General features: G+C 36.5%; 1 pseudogene; it reads left to right on the top strand.

Annotated features, from left to right (window-relative positions):
• The first annotated feature begins 1,849 nt into the window (after window positions 1–1,849).
• LOC145032850 (3-ketoacyl-CoA synthase 19 pseudogene) lies at window positions 1,850–3,426 on the top strand (annotated as a pseudogene).
• Window positions 3,427–7,615: the final 4,189 nt, after the last annotated feature.

Raw genomic sequence — 7,615 nt, 5'->3', positions numbered from 1 at the left:
GGTGACCCTTACAGTCTTTTTTTCATAGGAATATGCGCTAGATAATCATCGTTTGGCTTTTGTCAGAGACAGTATCTTTTTAGGATGGGATCCGGTAACCTTCGTCATGTTCCTAGGGGAGGGATTGAGCAGAGTCAGTGGGATGATTTCATGAAGTTGTTACAGAACTTCTAGATACAGGCTTGACCTAATAGATTGGGTTGGCTTGCTTGACCTAATAGACTGGGTTGGCTTGGTGATGTTTCTGATATGTTTTCAGTCTCTTCAGCTTGTTCTATTATCAATTCCATTATGCTTGTTGTCAATGGTATGGAGACTACGTGGAATAATTAGATTCATATCAAGATTAATACTCTTATTTGGAGGATTAGAATTTAGAGTATTCCTAACTAAGGAGAGACTTTCCTATCATGGGATAGATATACATTCGATTATTTGTTATGTGTGTCATAGTGTTATGGAGACTAGTGATCATCTTTTTTGTAGGTTACAGAGAATTAACTAATATTTGGAGACGAGTTGCTATATGGTGGGACGTTCACCTTTACGATCAATTTTCTACTAATTTTTTTATTTTTTGGTTTGACTCTATGGTCTTGGAGGGTGGTCAATGTAAGACTTACCCTCCAATGTAAGACTTTTGTTGCATTGGTTTTGTGTATATTTTTTGTTTCTCTGAAATTTTAGAAATTTTAATGTTTTTGGAACAATTTTTCTTAAGAAATCACTTATTTTTGATGAGGTTGTTGATGTTGCGTTTTTTTGGATTTATAATAGGTGTACTAAAACTAAGTTTGGTTGGAGTGTTTGATTTGGTAATCGTGTTTTAGCTTCTATTTTGTTGTAATGTATTGTTTCTATGTTTTTGTTAGTTTTCTAATAATGTCTTCCGCCGTTTAAAAAAAACAAAAAAAAAAAAAAAAAAATCGATTTCCAAGTATTTTAGAGGGGTGGGTAACAATTAAAAAAATAAAATAAATAAAAACTATATAACTAAGATGACAAATAGGATGAGATTGATAAAAAAAGATGGAGTTTATTCTTTATTAAATAGTTATAGGGCTGCTAGTCTACTAAAAGTAAATAAATTAATTATAAAAACTATATAAGTAAAGATGATTTTTTTTCTTTATTAAATAGTTATAGGGCTGCGAACAAAAATAGCCTCACTCGCCTTATTTGAAAAATTGGGGGGCTCTACATAATTGAGTAACTCATGTTCTATCTAATATGTTGCATCCTATGGAATAATTTCAACAATGTTTTTTATTGTAATTTATTATTAATATTATAATTATATTTAAAAGATATAAAAAAGTTAACGACAAATGAATGTCATGTTAAAACTTTAAGTAATGATTTCTTACGCTTTTTTCATATTATTCACTTATTCACTAGAGATCAATTATAATTGAATTTTTGTGTCATATAGTATTAATTTTTTATGATAAGTCCTTGAATTTTATTTAGGATAGGCTGTTACCATTATGACATTCACAATGAGAGTTATATCAAAGTTTAATCAAATAAATGTGAATATAATATAGAGAAGAGAGAATGTGGAAGTGAATGACCATTGCGTGTAATAGAATTCTAATTAAAATTTTATGAATTTTTAAGAATTAAAATGAATATGTGTATTCCTTTCAAGTTGGTAATTTAATCAAAACCTTTTGTTAAAAATAATAATAATAACTTCGAATTCAATTGTAAAATATTTTGATATTTGTGGGGCCTATTTTTTGTTTTTGCGACCCGCCCCATATAAAATTTATAGCTCCAAGCCTCTACGCCACCAACACTATATCAAATATTAATTAATAATGAATGCGTTTCATGGAACCAAACCTATCCCTTTTAAACTCTGAAGAAACAACACTTCAAAGTTCAAACCCCTCCACATTTCTCTGTTACTCCCTTTTGCAATGGCATTCTTAACAACAATTATGATTTTATTTACGATCTCATATATTTGTTTATGGTTAACAAAGTTGGTATCTAAGCGAGGGGAAACATGCTATATGATCGACTACGAATGCTACAAGGCAACGAAGGATACAATGTTGGACACCGAACAGTGTACCAAGATTGCTTCACGCAACAAGAATCTGGGTATAGAAGATTACAGGTTTCTTGCAAAAACCATGGTTAGTTCAGGCATTGGTGAAGAAACTTATGGTCCAAAATGCATCATATTGGGTGAAGAAGAACACCCAAAACTTGCTGATTCTCTATCAGAATTAGAATCCGTGTTCTACGATACGCTGGATAGAATATTTGCCAGATCTAAAATTTCGCCATCTCAAGTTGATATACTTGTGGTGAATGTATCGCTACTCTCAACGGTGCCTTCTTTAACGTCTAGAATCATTAATCATTACAAAATGCGGTCCGATATTAAGGCGTTTAATCTCATAGGAATGGGGTGTAGTGCGAGTCTAGTTGCTATCGATCTGGTGCAACACTTGTTCAAGACTCAGAAGAAGAAAATAGCCATTGTTGTGAGCACAGAAGCAATGTCAGCTCATTGGTATTGTGGGAGAGAAAGGTCCATGATGCTCTCTAACTGTCTTTTCCGGGTAGGAGGTTGTTCGATGCTTTTAACCAACGACAGGGCTCGCAAGAATCAGTCCATTTTGAAGCTCAAATGTATGGTTCGAACCCATTTGGCCTCGGATGACGAAGCCTACAACTGCTGCATGCAGGTTGAAGATGACGAAGGATATCAAGGCTTTCGTCTCAACAAAACACTGACAAAAGTTGCTGCTCGAGCTTTGTCGAAGAACCTACGAGTGCTTTTACCAAAAGTGCTTCCACTTTGGGAGATAATTCGTTATGTATTGCTGAAATCTCGTTCGAAAATCAATCTGAAAACTGGAATCGAACACTTCTGCATACACCCAGGAGGGAGAGCCGTGATAGATGACGTGGGTGAAAGTCTAGGGCTAAGCGAGTATGACCTTGAACCAGCCCGTATGGCGCTGCATCGTTTTGGGAACACTTCGTCTGGTGGGCTCTGGTATGTTCTAGGGTACATGGAGGCCAAGAAAAGGTTGAAGAAAGGTGACAGGATGTTGATGATTAGCTTGGGTGCAGGTTTCAAATCCAACACCTGTGTGTGGGAGGTCACCAGAGATTTGGATCGAACAAATGTTTGGAAAGATATTATCGAAAACTACCCTCCAAAGAAGACCATAAACCCTTATATTGCTAAGTACGCATGGATTCATGATAAAGACATGGATTTTGTGACAACTGATGATATAAAGATGATGCTAATTGGTTCTGCTGCGTAGAGCATTATTTTTCAAATATTCATCGCATCATGTTGCTTCCATTTATCAACGATAGATGCTCACTGATAAAGCTTATTTTTCATCACGAATAAGAGACAATAATGAGTCGTTGTCGACATGTCCAAGTTAAGTGATTAGGTTTCTAGTTATTTGAACATTTAGATGTTTGATAAACTGTCTACATGAAATTATGTGTATTTTAATATATTGGTTTAAAAAATATATGCATACTGCTTATCTAGGTCTATATAATCATTCATTCTATATATTCCTGATGGGTTGAAATTCAAACAAATTTTGTAATCTTTTTCTCTCTCTATATGTGCTACTCTGTTCGGTAAGGTAATTAACTAGACAGTTCTAGAAAAAACAAAACAATTTTTTTTTTAAAGGGCAAATCTAACCTAACCTCTAAGTGGAAACACTCCCTTTAGTAAAAAAAAAAAAAAAAAAAAACTAACTGAGAGTCTGGGGCCATAATATATGACATTAATTAGTGAGGAATACAAAACACAACATTACAAAGAGAAATCAGATATAAAAAAACGCAAAAACAAAAGTATATGTTGATATAATAATTTCTCAATAATGTAACTTTTGTCTATGGAATCCTCATATAGTTAAACAGTTGCATGTTATTAAAAACTCTCACTTTATACTTGTATCTGGAATCTGAAGTGAGATGGAAAGTGTTACAAATATTTTGAATATTTATGCTCTTGTTGAAGATGCTGATAGACGAAATCTGTCGGCTCAACTTAAAATTTTGATCAATTCCCGTGGTGGATGATGGCTATTGAAATTAGATACAAACACAAGAGATTTTCTAATTGGGGTTGTGATTCGTCAATGGAAGAATTTAATTTGTTCATCATGGAGACTAATCTGTTTGAGTTTAGTTTGGGTGGTCGTAAGTTTACCTGGATCAGTGAAGATGGGATATGCTTAAGCAAACTTGATAAATTCTTGGCTAGTGGTAATTTTGTGGACAGATGGGGGTTGGCTTCGGCTATGATTGTTCGTACAAAGTTTTCTACTGTCCCATTGTGCTTCTAAGTGAGACTTTTGATTTTCGGCCATTTCCTTTTGGTTTTTTCAATTATTGGCTTATTCTAGATGCATTAGATGAAAATGATATAAAGTCTTGGGAATAGTCTATGCCTTCTGGTACGTCTGATCGAAGATTGGCGAATAAACTTATAGCAGTTAAAAATGATATAAGAAAGTGCAGGGAAAAATTGTGTCCTCACCGTAAAGAGTTTGTCGTCAAAATTGCAAACAAAGAGCGATGGAAATTGAGTCAATGCATAGGGTGGAACTCAAACAAAAGGCTCGATTGAAATGTGATGTGGACGGAGATGAGAATTCTAATTTCTTCTATGGTATTGTTAATAATAATAAAAGAGAAAACCGAATTAATGGGCTTATGGTCGATGGGTTGTGGGTGAAAGAACCATTATCAATTGTGAATGAGGTATGTGATTTTTTTCTGAGAAGTTTAAGGAACCCATGTATAATCAGCCGAAGTTAATAAGATATAGATTCCAAAAGCTATTGGATGATGACAGATAATCTCTAACTATTTCTTTCACTAAAATTGAAGTCAAAGAGGCTCCGTGGTGTTGTGGGAATGAAAAGGCACCGGTTCGGATGTATTTACTTTTAAAATTTTGATGCATTATTGGGATTTGATTAAAACAGATGTTGTTATGTTTGTTAAAGACTTTGAAGGCTTAGATGTTTTGTCAAGAGGGTGTAATTCTTCCTTCATATTTTTAATTCCTAAAGTTAAAGATCCGTTTTTTTTGAAAGATCATAGATCGATCGATCTTGTAGGATGTTTGTATAAGGTGCTCTCAAAAGTATTTGTCAATAGGTGGAAAAAGGTGTTGGATAAGATTATAAGTCCCGAGCAAATGGCCTTCGTGGGGGTAGAAGTATTTTGGATGGACCTCTTTTGCTTAATGAAATTGTTGCTTGAGAAAAAAAGTGAAGAAAAAAACTTTTATTTTTAAAGTCGACTTCAATAAGGCTTTTGATTCTTTAAGTTGCGAGTTTTTGGATTCAGTCATGGAGTAAACGGAGTTTGGATGGAAATGGAGAAGATGGATTAGAGATTGTCTCTCTTCTAGTAGGGCCTCGGTGTTAGTTACTGCTTTACCAACTAAAGAATTTGATCTTAAACGTGGCGTGAGACAAGGTGATCATTTGGCCCTGTTTCTCTTTATTATTGCAATGGAAGATTTGCATGTTTCTTTGGAGGTGGCTTTTGATCTTCATTACTTTCATGGTCTTTCTTTTCCTAATAATAGTAAGGCTCTTTGTAATATCCCAAAATACGACCCAAAATTTTTTGTTTAATCATTACTAAAATCATTAGATCAATACCATAAATTAAAAGCCCATACGTTAATATCTCAAAACCATAACAAAGTATCACGAGAGAACTGTATCCAGACTGTATCAAATCATATCTACGAAAAGCTAAATCAACTCCCAGGACAAAAACTGAAGCTGTGGTGTGTGCGATGTCATCATCCCGAGCTCTTCCCTTTACTTGCGGAAGCACCTGAAACCAAAACTGAAATTGTAAGCACGAAGCTTAGTGAGCTCCCCAAACTACCACATACCATACAATAACATATAACACATATTGGGCCTTGCCCACTACATCGGACCGAAGTTCGGAACTAACTGCATCGGACCGAAATCCGGAACTGACTAGGACCTTGTCCCCTGCATCGAACCGAAGTCCAGAAACTAACTGAACATAACATACCATAGCATAAACATATCAACTAGCATAAGCACATATATCACATACTGCATCGGACCGAAGTCCGGAACACATAACACGAAACATGTTTGGATCACAAAGACATCAAGCAATCTAACTATTGCATCGGACCGAGATCCGGAACTACTGCTAACTAAACGGGCCGCCATTGTGGCCGTAGACCCATTCCTACTAGAAGGAAAACTCACCTCGTAGTCTGGCTGCTGAGTGAACTGCTCTGGAATCTATCTGCTGCTGCTCCGGTATCTCCCCAGCTACAATTCCAATAAATACACTCAATCAAATACTAATAACTGTACTGACGGTAAAATGACTATTTTACCCCTGGTCAAAGTCAACCTCTTGGTCAGAGTCAACATACAGTTGACCTGACTCGTTGAGTTGGGCCACAAACTCGTCGAGTCCCTACTCTCATTTCTCAATTCTGCTCGCTACTACTCGTCGAGTTTGGCATAGACTCTACGAGTTCCTCTTTGATACTAACACTTAGTCAATCTGCATCCGACTCGCCAAGTTGTATGAACAACTCGTCGAGTTCTCCTTCAACATATGAACACTTCGAATTTGACTCGCTGAGTCGTATGAACAACTCGACGAGTCCATTCTTGAGATATGAAGATTGACTTGTACTCGCCGAGTTAGGGCATTGACTCGCCGAGTCCCTCCATGAATGAGTCCGATCTCCGACTCATTGAGTCCACCTAAAACTCACTGGTTCCACTCGGCATAATACATAGGAGGGGGGAAAACTCGAAGACTCGCGACTCGACTCGTCGAGTCCGAAGAACAACTCGCCGAGTCGGTTGCATACAACTTCTATATAGTTGATTCTGCTCAAAACCATTGCATACAATTATATATCTGGGTTCTTAAGGCTTGGTTACCACGTAATGTTTCCAACTTTACGTGTACATATGCATGAAAAGCGATTTAAAGGCTCAAAAGACACTTAAAAGGGTAGATCTAGGACTTTCATGCAAAATGGCTCCATAAAGGTATTAGATCTAAGTTTTTGGAACTGAAACATGGCTAGATCCGAAGGCTATTCAACCTAATGTGATCTCGCTACTATAAACAAGCTAAGAAATGGATAAAATGGCCTAAATGTGATTAATAATGGAGAATCAATCATAGAAACAGAAGGAATCCGATTATTACCTCAATAAACTCTGTAGTGGGTGCAAGATCTTGGATCTCCTTCTACTCCTTTGGATCTAGCTTCCTTCTTCTCTTCAAAACTTCAAGATTCACATAAGAAATGCTCAAAATGCTCAAGGAATGGTTAGGGTTTGCTAAATGATGCTCTGAGGGTGAAGGAGGCGAGGTTTGGGCTCATAACATGGTTTAAATAGGGTGCAAAACCCGTGGATCTAGGGTTTCTTCCAGACTGGCGGACTCGCCGAGTCCAGGATATGGACTCGCCGAGTCGTTGACTTAAACGTGCTCAATATCTCGTCCCTACTCGGCGAGTCAGGCCTGCAACTCGCCGAGTTACAGCTAAAAAATGCAAAAATACTTAGAT

Source organism: Lactuca saligna, chromosome 2, assembly GCF_052625555.1.
Source record: "Lactuca saligna cultivar CGN05327 chromosome 2, ASM5262555v1, whole genome shotgun sequence".
NCBI classification, from domain to species: Eukaryota; Viridiplantae; Streptophyta; class Magnoliopsida; order Asterales; family Asteraceae; genus Lactuca; species Lactuca saligna.
Note: the sequence above shows the minus strand (reverse complement) of the source record. Positions and strands in the feature narration are given on the sequence as shown.